This window comes from Eschrichtius robustus, chromosome 7 (genome assembly GCF_028021215.1).
Source record: "Eschrichtius robustus isolate mEscRob2 chromosome 7, mEscRob2.pri, whole genome shotgun sequence".
Lineage (NCBI taxonomy): Eukaryota > Metazoa > Chordata > Mammalia > Artiodactyla > Eschrichtiidae > Eschrichtius > Eschrichtius robustus.
In genome coordinates this window covers 128,543,656-128,558,284 of record NC_090830.1, presented here as the reverse complement: position 1 = coordinate 128,558,284, position 14,629 = coordinate 128,543,656, and the positions used below count along the sequence as shown (strand labels likewise).

The 14,629-nt window shown below is 43.4% G+C and overlaps 1 protein-coding gene across 1 annotated transcript in view; it reads right to left on the bottom strand.

Annotated features, from left to right (window-relative positions):
- PLPP4 (phospholipid phosphatase 4) overlaps window positions 1–12,622 on the bottom strand; it is a 188,300-nt gene extending 175,678 nt beyond the window's left edge. The window contains exon 1 of the mRNA XM_068549071.1: window positions 12,611–12,622. The gene's annotated coding sequence lies outside the window, so the exon portion shown is untranslated. The remainder of the gene's footprint in view (window positions 1–12,610) is intronic.
- Between the last annotated feature and the right edge of the window lie 2,007 nt (window positions 12,623–14,629).

Genomic DNA, 14,629 nt, shown 5'->3' with positions numbered 1-14,629 from the left:
CTGGGGTCCCCAGGCCACCTGCACTGCTGAACAACCGGCTACAAATTCAGAAGTTTCTTACGAACCATTCAGGTTGAATAATTCACTGAGTAATTCACAGAACTCAGGAAAGCACTATGCTCACAACTGCAGTTTTATTTTAAAGGACTAACCAAATGAGAAGACATACAGGGCAAGATCAGGGAGGGTCTCAAATGCAGAGCTTTTATGTCCTCCCCCATGAGATCAGGGCACATCGTCCTCCCCGCACATCTGTGCTCACCAACCAGAAAGCTCATCCAAGCCTGGGTGACCAGACTTTTTGTTGGGGTTACATTTGGCAGACATGATTGGTTGAATCATCAGCCAGATGACTGAACTTGATCTCCAGCCCACCTCTCCAGAGGCTGGGATGATATCACCTGGCCCAATGCTCAACCCTCTAATTACATGGTTGAGCTTTCAGGTGTGACCAGCCCCATCTGGAGTCATTTTTGCATAAACTGAGGTGTGGTCCAGTTGGCCACCATGAATAACAAAGACATTCCTGCCACTCAGGATACTCTAGGAGTTTAGAAGCTCCCTCCCAGGAACTAAGGACAGAGGCCAAATTCTCTATTACACAACATCTCTCCATGACCTGCTTCTGGTTCTGCATTTGTTTTCTCAAGAGAACAAATCTAACTGGGCCAGCTTGGGTCTAGAATTCACTCTTAGTTTAATAAACTAGAGAACCAAGGGGCAGAAACCAAGCTGCCAGGGTAAACTGCTGCAAGGGAGATTTCAGAGTGGAAGGGACAGCCCCCTTCCCCTCCCCCACCTCTCCTTATAGGTGTCTACTAGACCCTGATGAATAGCACCAAATCAACAGTCCAGCAGCCTGGAACCTGGGTTCTGACCCCAGTTACTCCCTTGAAAAAAAGGTAATCTATATATTATTAATGAAGAATTGAATATATCCTTAGAACACTGTCAGAGTTGAAATAAGCATTATAAAACCTGTCAGAAATGTGATAGAGAAAACTGTGGAGGCTAGAATTTTGCATGAGACAATGTATTCCATTAAAATTAGGACATTTTCTTCAAGTAATTGAAACCTTCTTCAATCTTGCTACAGCAACAGCAAGAATGTATTGATTGTGTGAAGTTCAGAAATTACATTTGGTCCTCAATTTTATAAAATAATTTAGGAAAATTTATATTAGGGAAACACCCATCACTCTCAAGATTCTGAATTCAGAAACAGCTGAGGATAAAGGAAAAAGATTGTATATGTTTGAACCACTGAAACAAATTTGTGTGAATTTATTAAAAAAGAAAGCTGAAACTATGAAATGGCATTGTCCTGCCTGAACACACAGAGGCAAATTAATATCATACAAGAATGGAGAAATCCCACAAAAGTGCTAATATCTGAAGACAGAAGGTTTTTTATGCTTTGACTCATGTTAATCATTTATCCCACAGAAACTGCTATGCGTGGTCAGTCCATCAAGTGAGTTGATAAGGAAGCAATATTTCCCTTTTAGAAACAAATGGACACAAAACACTTGGATGCTTGAATCTTGTTATGTTTATGACACACTTTCCCTTTTCCAACTTGTCAAGTCCACCTGGAAATAAAGATTGATGCCCATGTGGTACCCCACGAGCTCCTCAGCCTTTGCACTGGTTTATCTAACATTGACTTGTACAACCACCATCAAACTTCGTAAACAAATGGGATTTGGGAGGATTCCTTTCCAATGCTATAGTTATAGAAGACTATCTACATTTTCCCCCTCGTTCTAATTTTGAGGAATAAATATCAGGTTTCTATCCTTACAAGTTCAATGGCTTGTTGGCCGGTCAAGAGATTGCCCAGGTGGGAGAGCTAAGGAGTGAGGACCAGAGCAGATAAGAAACTCCCAGCTATAATAGAGGTGGGAGCAAGGCACTGCTTCTAGTTTGGTCTCAGGTAGCATTACACAGTTGGCGGGATTTATCTTCAAACAGATACAGTCACATCACCTTTTCCTTTTTGCAGACAGGCTGGTTCTAACCTGCGCATACATACAGAAAGTAAAATACATGCAGGGGGAAAGCAAAGCAATTGCAGAAAGCCAGGAGGTTGGTGGGTTGCAGGCCAGTGTCCAAGTGCTGATGCTAATTCTGAAGTAAAGGGGGCAGTCATTCCATCTTCCCAATGCCACCAGCCTTCGTGGGCCAGAACTAGCTGCTTTGCCTGCTCTGAAGCCATGCAGTGCCCCATGCATAGGTGTTGGGAGGGGGGACATCCTCTCTTCCTCATATGTTGTCATGGCTCCCACCCAAAGCTATGCCATGATGTCTCATCACTTCATTCTTTCCCCATAGCCTTTCTCTCTACGACTCAGACAGTCCATGGGTCAGATCAGTCCCATCAATGTCAGAGACTCATCCCAGCCTAATCTTGTGTTCTCCATACAAAACCCTCCCACTCAACTAAACACACTCAGGCAAACGTCCTCCTGGGAGTAGTTTGTTAGGTGAATTATGGAGAAACACCTCCAGGGCCTAAACTCGAGGGAAAGGAGTGGTCTACACCCCACCTCGCCTTTGCTGTTCAGGCAGTCAAACCTTGGTCCTGAGCGAACCTCATTCGATAGGTTTGGGAAGGTGGCTAAGCACTGATACTTATTCATCAGAATGTCCTTAAATGATGTGAATATGCATCTACGGCCAAGAACCAATGCCTACGTGCTCCCTACTGCCAGGAGGAAGTCAGCATATTTTATCACATTAAGCCTTCCAGAAGAGAAAAAAAGATCATGAATACCAAGGATTGTTTTCAAACCAGCTAGCCATCATGTTAAACTACTAAATGTGAGCTCAAGACCCAGCAGAATTTGGGTCCCAGTAACTCCAATCTTCAGATGTTTTTGAACCAGGTACCTAGAGTGAAGAATCTGCAATTCTCCTAGGGTGTTTGTCTCAATTTCTGCATTGCTTCTGCATTGCTTCATCCACAATGAAAAAACTGAAAAAGCTGACTCATCTCAACAGAGTTCAGCAAGGGGGAGTGGGGGGAGCAGTAACAGAACCAACATGATCAAGACCAAACTAAACTGAGAACCCGCAGACTATCAGAGCTTTAATGCACCCTCAGGGCAAAATCCTTCCCCACCCCCACCCCCCCCCACCCCCCGCCGTGCATATTTTAGCAAGCGACCCACTGGTCTTCATACGACACCCCACGCCATTGTTCCCACAGCTTCTGTAGATGCAGTTGTCAGTTTCCACAAAGCATCCATCCATCCCCAGAAGGGCAGAAGAGAGCTTCCTTGGCATGCTTCATTAGGGACTCCCTTCGCACATACATTTCACAGGCTCCTGGACATCTTCACAGCAGAAAAGGAAAAAAATAGCCCCATCTGGCTATTTGGAAAGCTTATATTTTAAAATATTTTACAAGAAATGTTATTTTAAAATAGCACTCAGCAATACTTTTAAAATCTTACAATCTCATTGTTCAAATTTTTACAAATATGCCAACAAAGCATTACCTTGCTCCAAGTGGCTCAAAGAGCCATTAGAAGTGGATCTTGTCTTTTAACCTTCCTGTAAGTATATTTCTATTACGATTAATATCATAATGGTTCTATACCACCAGCTAATGTGATGTATTATGAAGTATGAAGAACTGAGTAATTTCCAGATTATGGGACTCAAATCTATTCTTAATGGGCACCTAAACGTGTATTTATGTATTACCTCACGATAAATCACAGAAATGACCCAGAAGTTTTTAAGCACATATCTGAAAACTCCTAACAGCTCCAGAAACCTCAATAAATCTCACCGTACAGATTAATATGTAATGTTTCATTTGACTTACACATGAAAAATGTGTTTTAAATGCCTTCGGGTGGAAAAAAATCTATGTATGTCACCTTTGAGTTCATTTGTCAAAAGGAGAAAAGGAAAAAAAGAAAGTCGTGCCATATTGTTGAAAAATCTATTGATTTAATTTTACTTCTCATAAATTAGATATTCTGTACAAAAAAAGGGAGACCATGCTTTGAGGAGAAAATTTGAGTTAATTATCCAGATAAATTAGTATCCATTTGAAATATTTAGATTATTAGACTCAATCTAAGGTGCAATGGTTTGAATTACTTATATAATATAATCACATCAGCTGTCCTTTGAGTATCTTTGTCATTCTCTGTTCTAGGAGTGCTCCAACTCTTGGCAAAACCATTTGTGGCCGTAAGATTTTGGTGTTTTCTTAACTCTCTATCCAAAAAGGTCTAGATTGCTTTTTCTTTCATGCAAAGAAAGAAACTGATTCTGCTGATTGAAAACTAGAAACTGTCCTGCAGAAATTGCCTGTAATGAATTGCAGCTCATTAGTTGCAAATGGGTTTTTTCAGTGGCATGGATTTCCGCCCACTCTCTGGGCTTGTTCCTCCTCAGCCCGGGATGCTGGCAAGGCTGCATGGTTTACACTAACCACGGGAGCCATGACAACATATGAGGAAGAGAGGATGTCCCCCCCTCCCAACACCTGTGCATGGGGCACTGCATGGCTTCAGAGCAGGAAAAGCAGCTTGTTCTGGCCCACGAAGGCTGGTGGCACCATGGTTAGATGGTTTACACTAACCACCAATTCCACCCTCCACCTTCCTCTACTCTGCACTGTGTCCTGGAAGCTCCTCAGGGACGGTGCCCACAGGACTTGCATTTGGTTCTACCATGAGAGACACTGCCAGGAAACAGAGGGAGGGAGGAAAGTGAGGTTGGGGTATCCATGCCCCTTGGCCCATTCTTGGTCTCTGCAGTTTGGCCAGGTCCCTCTACCAAAGGCCATGGCTCCTGTTGGGAGGCCCTCTCCTCCAGCTTCAGCTCCTCCTTCTGGGCTCTAGCAATTGCCCTCTCAAGCCAAGGGGTGATAGAAACATACCAGGGTCCTGGACTATCCATCAGTTTTTTCTCTTAACCCTGCTCACAGCTTTATCAACAGCCTCTGTGTTGGTCAATTTTATGTGTCAACTTGATTGGGCCATCGGATGCCCAGATATCTGATTAAACATTATTTCTGCATGTCTGTGACAGTGTTTCCAGAAGAGATTAGCATTTGAATTGGTGGACTGAGTAAAGCAGGTTGACCTCCCCAATGCAGATGGGCATCATTCAATCCACTGAGGGCTTGAGTAGAACAAAAAGACAGAGAAAGGCTGGCTTTGCCCTCCCTCTGCCTGCCTACAGAGCTGGGACATCAATCTTCTCCTGTCCTCCCTGCTCCTGGTTCTCAGGCCTTCAGACCTGGACTGGAATCTACGCCATTGGCCCTATAGCTCTCAGGCCTTGAAACTACATCACTAGCCTTCCTGGGTCTCCAGTTTGAAGGGTAGATTGTGGAACTTAGCCTCCATAATCACATGAGACAATACTTTATAATAATGAGACCTTATCGGGAGATTAGGTCTTTGCAGATATAATGAGTTAAGGCGAGGTCACACTGGATTAGGGTGGGCCCTAAGCTAATGACCGGCATTCTTAGAAGAAAACACATGCACAGATGACCATGTGAAGATGCAGGCAGAAACTGGAGTGTCACAGCTGCCAGCCAAGGAAGGCCAAGATTGCTGGCAACCACCAGAAGCTAGGATGAGACAAGGAAGGATTCTTCCCCAGAGCCCGCTGAGGAAGCATGGCCCTGTCAACACCTTGAATCTGAACTTCTAGACATCAGAACGTGAGAGAATAAATGTCTGTTGTTTTGAGCCACCTGGTTTGTGGTTCTTTGTTCTGGAAGTCCTAGAAAATGAAAACAGGGGTGAGCATTCTCCCACCACAGGAGCTTGCAGGCGTCTCTCAGGACATGAGGCTGTCAGACTGTCAACATTTCAGCCACTTTAACACATGTCCCGGGTTGGTAACTGTTCTGTTTTGACACTTGTGTCTTCTCGCTGACAATCTCTCCGTGCCTATGTTCCCCCAACAGCTTCCATCTTTCTCTTTCTTTGCTCGCAGTCTCTCATGCCTTCCTTCTCTCCACCTGAGGCCCTTTCCCCACTTCCTGGGAGAGGACAAACAGGGATCACAAGAGTCCCATAAAAGAGAGACCGCCATACCTGGGCAGTGCTTGAGGCCACAGACAGCAGCTCTTATCAAGTGGCACCACCCACGTCACATGTGCCTCCAGCCACCACCCTCCCGACGTGTTAGCCAAGCACAGACTGTGACACCTGGAGATGATTTCTATTTTTCTCCTGAATTGTCACCTTTCCCCATTGAAGCAGGTGGCAGGAATGTGCCAGAGCAGAACGCAACCAGCCTGAAACATCTTGGCTTTTGTTTTCCCAAATCCTGGGCCCACCAAGTTGGGCAGAACTTGAGGAAGTGGCAGAGGGGTCCCAGAGAAGCAGGATGATGCAGTGAGTGTCTTCCCGCTGAAGAAGAGATTTCCTGAGGCGAGGAGGAGAGTGGCAGGGATCTGGCGCCCCCCAGAGAGGCAGGCAGACCCGGGGGGCCCTGAAGGAGATGGTCAGAGGTGGCGAGGGTCCCAGCCTCCCCCCAGCTGCACACCCCCAGCACAGCGCAGAACAAGCCTTTGGCCTGAATGGTGACCTGGTCGGCAGAGGGACTGACGGCGGCTAGAGGCCCCTTCCCTTTCCTGGCTCCAGTCACAATCCTGGGAATAAAGGGAATCCCTAAATGACTAGGATGAGATTCCCCCAGCCTGGCAGTGTGAGAACTTAAGAGTTTAGATTTGAGTAAAAAAATAAAGTGATATTTCTTGCACACCTGAGTTTATGGCCTAAGCAGCACTGTCTCCCTCTTCATTTCGATGAGGATTGAGATGGCTGAAGGATAGGTAAACTCTGCAATAAAAAGAACAGGAAGCCAACGTTTCTTCTTCTGAACACGTACATGGCCGGAATGTGGGCACACACTGAACAGAGGACATGTTCTAGAATGTTCCTAGGGACACTCTCCTTAACAGCCCCTAATCAGAAACTTCCCAAGGCCTACTGACAGCAGAATGGATCAATAAACTGTGGTGTATGCACTCAGTGCCACAGTGTCCCCAGTGAGAATGAGCAGCTTGCAACTACGCACAATGTGGACACGGCGCACGAGCAAAATGTCAGTTGAAAAACAGCCATGTGATTTTCCACTCATGTAAAGGGTAGAAACAGGCAAATGTGTCTATGCTGTTAGAAGGTAGGGGTGTGGCTGCCCTTGCAGAGAGGCAGGGACTACAAGGGGACTTCTAAGATGCTGATTAGAGCTTAACGAGAATGCCCTGAGCTGAGTTCTCATGATTTGGGCACTTTTCTGTATGTGTATTATCCTTCAGCATAAAAAAAATTTAAGGTAAGGAGAGGGTTTCCGACAGAGTGAACAGAGACAAGAATGGAGACAGAAAGAGATACACTGGGACAGATGGAGGTAGACAGGGACAGGCAGGGACCAGCACTGACGGACATTCCACCCTCCCCAAAAGCTTGTGCTACTTGGCTATCATTGGGATAGTATTAGATAGATTGGCTTGGGGTGAGAGGCTTGGGGGCAAAAGACATGGCGTTTGAAAACACTTTATCTGGATTGACATTCTATTTGTAGGAAAAGGTTGCCACATAACTGGCAACCCACAAATGTAGCTCCCAGCCTTCCCTTTCCTCTGAACAATGGTGCTAAAAGTTCTGAATTTAACAATGAGCAGAGCAGTGCCAACTCTCATAAATACCCAGCACATGAGAAAAGAACTTATATATCCAGAGACAAACATTTGCATTGGTTCATTCTCAAGTGCGGTAAAATACATAGCTTGCAGTGTTTCTTGGAGGGGAAAATGATGTTCATTCATAAGTCAGAGCAATTTAATGACTGTTATAAATTGCTAAACAATTTTTTTTTCCAAAAACCATAATATTGCTGGAATCGTGTAGAGGCATATAAAACTGTGCTCGGGAGAATTCCATTTTGGAAAGCTGTGCTATCACGTGCCCTGCCTCCCACTGCTGAAGAACTAATCAGCATCCCACCCAACCCTATCCGTGGCACAAACGATCTTCAGACTTCTTAACAAAGACCCTCACCATGGGTTTTTCTGATGGCCAGAGAACTGTTATTTTATCTGGGCACCTACAAACCTCCGGAGGATAGGGCCATGAATTATTCATTGCTGGTGTTAATGTACATCAAAAGAGTATATATTTGGACATGACCTTCATTACTTCTGAAGCATTTTTCCACTTGATTTATTACTCTCCCTTATATGAATACATGTTCGTAATCTACATTACCAGTCCTCTAACGATGCCATGTCAGATCCTAATGTCATCTCATTATTTCTGACACTCACAAAACCCACAACAGTAAAACCCAATTATAGACTAGAGAACTCCCAGAAGACCTCGCTGCTACCACAGCTAATAAGCTTCAGCATCATTATACTCAGAGACAGGCCCACACAATGGACATCTGTGCATACCCATCCTGGGCCCTGGACCCTTCCATTCACAGGAGTAAGGAGATCTAGCGTGGTAGAGCCGGCTGTCGGAAGCCATTCCGATCACCCTGGCAAAAAGCCGTGGGATTCACCAGCAGCTTGATGACCGAAGTGTTGTGTTTTACTCCAGCACAGGAATCTGTTGGAAGCCATCCAGACGCTGCAACACCATGACAAGGTCATGGGGCGCTCCAGTGCGGAACTGCAAGGCGGAACCACACGTGGAAGGTGGACTACACTCCTCGTAAAAGCAATGCTTATAATTTCTATATATATAAATTTAAGTGTGGCAGGATTTGCCCCAAGGAAAAATCTTAGATTTCCTGACTTCCCCTTTGAGTACTGTTTGGCAAGGCCCGGTGCCTAAAGAGGGACATTGGGAAACAGTGACTAAATCTGGACATAGGGAAATGTTTCTTTGGAAAACACCATCCTCCCTAGAGATATGGCCATATGAGGGTGTTTATGATGGTAATAATAATTTGTGGTTCAATATTAATGGTAGTTTAATGATATTTGATCAATTAACTGGTGAACAGATATGTTCTAGATTAGGGACAAATAGAAACGATTTGGAAAGTTATTCTTTAATAGATTATTGGGATCCTAATATTGTTTGTTGCTATATTAAATTGCCTTTGAGCAGCAATATTCAAAATAGAAATTGTAAAATATATTTTAGATATTTTTATGGCATTATAAAAAAGGAATGTCCATGTAGGAAAAGCTATGTGGGGGCTAAGGATATATAGAATATAAGGATATATTTAGACTTAGGTGTTAAGGTTGGTTAACCACCAAGAATAATTCTTAGAACATGTGCTGTATGTAATGGTAACCTTGGAATTTATCTTATGAGAAAATCTAGAAACTAAAAGGTATGGTTTACGTAATCTTTTAAGGAAATCTTTGTGGGTTCAAAATGATTCATTCTTCCGACTCAAAACAATAATATTACAATGTATGTTAATGATTTATGTAATTCTACTGTAATCTATATATGAGTATATGAAATAAAGAAAGCACGAGATGGTGCTATTTTTACTTGGCTGAGTCCACGAGTCTCAGTCTCCTTCCTGTTGACTTGGCTGAGTCCACGAGTCTCAGTCTCCTTCCTGTTGTTCATCGCCGACGCTGTCCATCCTTTTGGGGTATCCTGGATCCTGTTGGAGCTGGACTCCGACAGGAATCCGTTTTAAACAGTGGTTCATTGGCTGAATCAACTTGGCTGAGCTGGGCGCACATTTATGGATCTGGCGGAGAGCTGGCCAGAGGAGAAATTTGGCTATGATCTGCAACGCGGAAGGGAAGCAGCACCATTACTTCTGGAAGGTCGTCATGGCTACGCAAGGGGAAAAGAGATGCTGAAGTGCAGGCGGGTTTCAGCTCCCCTCGTTCTCCCCTCAAAGTGCAGCCAGCTCTTCTTCCCAAATGCCACCCTGCTGACCAACAGCACGTCCAGGCCCACCTCAGACAGAGACAAGAGACTTCTGCCCTGGCCTCGCCTCTGGGTAGCCCCGCTCCAGCAGTGGGACCTAAGTGGCAGTTTCTCAGTTTTACCTGCAAGCTCGGACTTTTCCACCCAGGTTAGTACTTCTGGAGGGCCGGTTAATGACTTTTCTCTGACCTTCCAACTCTCCTTTCTAGATTCTCCTTCCAGCTTGAAGGACTGGCCTGATCTTGAAGGGGTCTTAAAGGACCCCTGGTCAGTGGGTCCCTTAAAGGACCCCTGATCAATGCAGGCAACCAGTGGGAATTCAACCCTTCAACAAATATTTATCTAGAATCTTCCATGAGCCAAGCACTGGGGATACAGCAGGGAAAAGACAGCCAGTCCTTGTCCTCCTGAGCCTGCACACCTAGTAAGAGGATATAAACTGTCATTTACTGGGCGCTTACAATGTCACAGGCACTGGGCTAAGTGCTTTACATAAAGGATTTCAATTAATCCTCACATGCACGAATTTGTAATGTAGGTACCATTACTACTTCCATTTACAGACAAGGAAACTGAGGCTTACTGAGATTAAGAAACCTGGATGCCACCAACTCCAGAATGCAAATTCTGATCCCATTCCACTATTTAGTCTCCTTGAGCAGGAAGACCCGCCAAGAAAAAAACAAAAACCCAGGCTAGGTCCCAGGGCACCAGGCACACACAGCAAGAATAAGCCAGTGCCTGAGTAAACCTCTTGTCCCACGCCCAGCGTGCTTAAGTGACTCCAGTTGAGGAAAACATTAATCCTGGAACAATGCTATTTTGGCAGCTGAAAGAGGCCTGACTGGAGGACAGTGAGGACGGGGGCCAGGCAGCTGCTGACCAGAGACAGCCTGACAGCGAACCAGGCCCAGGCCCAGGCCCAGGCCCATGGAGATTGTTTATTTATTTATTTTTTAATGCACAGAGATATTAAGTTACAAATCAAGCTCAAAATATACTACTTGATCTTTCCTATGTTAATAAATAAATGAGTGGCAGTATGAGCACAAAAATAATTGCAAGAACCATATGATGTAACTTATACGTGGAATGTAAAATATGACACAAATGAACATATCTACAAAACAGAAACAGACTCACAGACATAGAGAACAGACTTGTGATTGTCAAGGGTGAGGGGGGGTCGGGGATTGGGAGCTTGGGATTAGCTGCTGCAAACTAGTATATATAGGATGGATAAACAACAAGGTTCTACCTAAAGCACAGGGAAATATATTCAATATCCTGTGATAAACCATAATGGAAAAGAATATGAAAAAGAATATATATACACAACTGAGTCATTCTGCTGTACAACAGAAACTAACACAACATTGTAAATCAACTATACTTCAATAAAATTAAAAAAAATAATAATTGCAAGAATACCCAACTCATAACGGTGGTTTTCTCTGAGATAGGGAGAGGGGTGGTGAATTCTCGCTTAGCAAGCCAGCTATTTCATAATATGCAAATGTTTAACAGTGAGGATATATACTTCTGTAAGCAGAAAATAACAAATGAAGCAGCTAACAAGGCCAGGAGTTTATGTTGTAGTATCAGTTCAGTTAGAAGACTACGTGCCAGCAAGCCCCATGTGAGCCCAGTTGGAGCCCAATGGCCCAGACCATGCATTCCTCACTCACTGTCCCCTTCCCGCTAGCTCCAGATACGTTCAGAGAACAGCGCTGAATCACCAATTGCTCCACGGTAATGAAGTCCAAGTTCGCCTATAACTGATCTTGCCTTATACCTCTTTCCCAATTCAAATCAAGGCCAAACCATTAATCATTCCAGCAGAGCCCAGAAAACTGCATACACTGATCTTTTGAACTTTATCACCTGCTGCTCAAGGAATATTGAACCCTAAAGACTTGGCAACGATTTCATTACAATTTCAGAATATCATATATAACTTTTTTTGTGGTCCTGTCACAAAACAATCAGCAAATATGTATTATTCAAACCGATGTACTAATGAAACAGACAGGTTTGAGTTTGCCAATATTCTTCTTGGATTGATTTTACCTTTTTATGTCAAAGCAAATAATGCAAAAACTGAACTGAAACTTTGCAAAGAGACAAGTTTTCTTCTTTGGCAGCATCAGTAAGAGCTAGGAGTCTAACCATGCAGTTTGGCCTCATGAGAATTAGCCTTTCTGAAGTCAACAAGAAATTCCAGTTCTCAGGGATTCCCAGTTCCATTGCATAGTTTGGAGTGGCAAGAAAATAAGGACAGACTTCAATAGTAATTTCATCTTTTAGTGAACAGAAGCGCTCAAAAGGCACAAAACTGTGGGTTGAGTCCCATTGGACTCTTTGTGTCTTCCCAGCCACTGGACATTTGTGTCTCCCCTCCTTTGCCCTCTTGTCCTCCAACTCCCCACCCAACAACCCCACTCATCGTCAACCCCCAGGGGGACTATCATTCTGGGGAGCATTATAGCTCCCCTTGGACAGAATCAATCGGCAAATCCTCCCCAGTCCAACAGTTTCCCATAGTTTGTATACTCTGGACTTCTACTGTTGAGAGGTCCTTGTAGTCAGAGTCTATTTCTATCGCCTTTGGCCCCTGTGCCCAGTCTGGCACCCAACCCGGAGCAAACACTCGATACTAGACAGTAACAAACAAAATGTGATGATAACTTGGATTCAATGTCCAGCCTTACCACTACTGGCTGCTTCATGCTGAACAGTCATCAGTTTCTCTGGAGCACTGTTTCCTCATCTGTAACATGGAGAGAAAAAAATAATCATGATCACCGTACTACGTGACTTAGAATTGCAGGACGATCCAAAGCTATAATGAATGAGAAAGCAGTTTGTAAGGCATAAACTAATACAAACATTATGGGACTATTCAGTGCTCAATTCAAAGCAAGTCTGAATTTGATCTAAAGGGAAGAAAAAGCATGGTTTTCCAATCTTAATTCTAAATTGTTTCCAATTTATTCACGCTCAAGTAAAGAATCCACTTCCATTTATTAATACAAAGCTCCTGTAGGTGAATTTGAAATCTTAATAGACTATCTGTAAGATCTTGACCTCCTTAGCCAGCAAAATTTTTCCCAGTTGGTCTCTCAGAGCGTGTGTGCTTGTGTGTGCGCACGCACGCGCGCACACGTGTATGTATTATACGTAGGGTATTACATTGGAAAGCTAAGAATAAATGAAAGGTCAGAAATTATGTTTTCTTCAACAAGAAGATTCTTTTTTCAAATTACTATAATGCGTTCTATTTTTTCTTATTCAGAAGCAGCCTTATTAAGGGACCACAGTTCCCTTACAGGGAACCTGTATCTTAATACCCCTACAGAATTTTTAACAGATCTACTGTGAGCTAATTTTCTAGAACATTTTCATCCCATTTTCCAGTTTTCTCCTCTTTTTACTACTTTCAACCAAAAAGCAACAAACATGCATTTTATAGACTTAATTATCCCTGAAGCTTAAAGTAATCTGAGCACTTTTCCAATGCAAAGGCTAAAATTCCAAAAGCAATGATGGGTAAATAGATGGGCTGCTTATGGGGAAACACGAAACAAAAATTATGTAGCCTTCTTTATACACCTTTTCCAAGCAAAATAACTCCAGGTTCTTTACCACATTATTAAAGTTACAAGTTAATCCACCTTGAGGGCTTGGCAAAGTAGTAACAACCACAGAGAGAGAGGAGAGTGGGGTTAAGGATGAAATGAGAATGAAGAATGGTGAGGTTAGCTGAGGAGCTGATGTGCGGTATGTGGCAGGATTCTCAAGTACAACCTCCTGCCACCTCCAGTGGGAATCACCTCCACTGAGTTTCTCCATTCTTCTTCCTGATGTCTAAGAATGATGGAAAGTAGACAAAGCAGCATTCAGTGTGAGAGCTGGAAGGAATTCCTAATTCCTCAGCCGGCATTAGGAGTGAGAGGTCTCTCTACCAACCTCTGCTTTCTATGCTGGACTTAGCCAGTTCTCCACTTTGGACATGACCCTGAAACCTTTTGGTTAATAGTCATAAGGAATGCAGCTTCCCCATGTGAGTGGGAATAATAGCAAGTGTACACACTGGGGGCTGACAGCACATCAAAATGACGTGGGAGATGAGGGTTCAACAAGGTGATACATGCTCTGTTCTTTGCAAATGCCAGGTACTTGAGTATTTGCAAATTAAACTATCTTGTTCCCCTCTTTTTAGTGAAATAAATGAACCACTAGTTACAACGCTAAATTATAGATAGTGCAGAATCTACTCATTATTTTTAGAATTTAACAGGTTGCCAATGTTTCGACTTAACCACTTAACAATGTTTATTTAGATACTCAGTCCTTTATAATTTTTTATAACATTTAGGAAATTTCCAGGCTATAGGAAAAAATATTATATTCCATATAATTTATATTTTAGCTATTAAAATTTATGCTCCAATTCAAAGATTTCTGGAAAATATTATTAAAAACTAAACATTTACTAAGGCAAGAAAAAAACCTCAGCCTAGAGCCAGGGTACCGGTATTCCCAGACCCAGCTCTGTGCTTTAAGCAAGTCATCTCTCCTCCTCCAGCCTCCATGTCTCCGTAAGTAGAAGCTGAAGTATGGTTAGATCTAGGTCATAAATAAGCATCACCCTAAATAAATCAAACTTGGTATTGTATTGAAAGGACTGTGAGGCTGCATCCAAGCCTGGTGGGAAAAAGTGCAGAGAT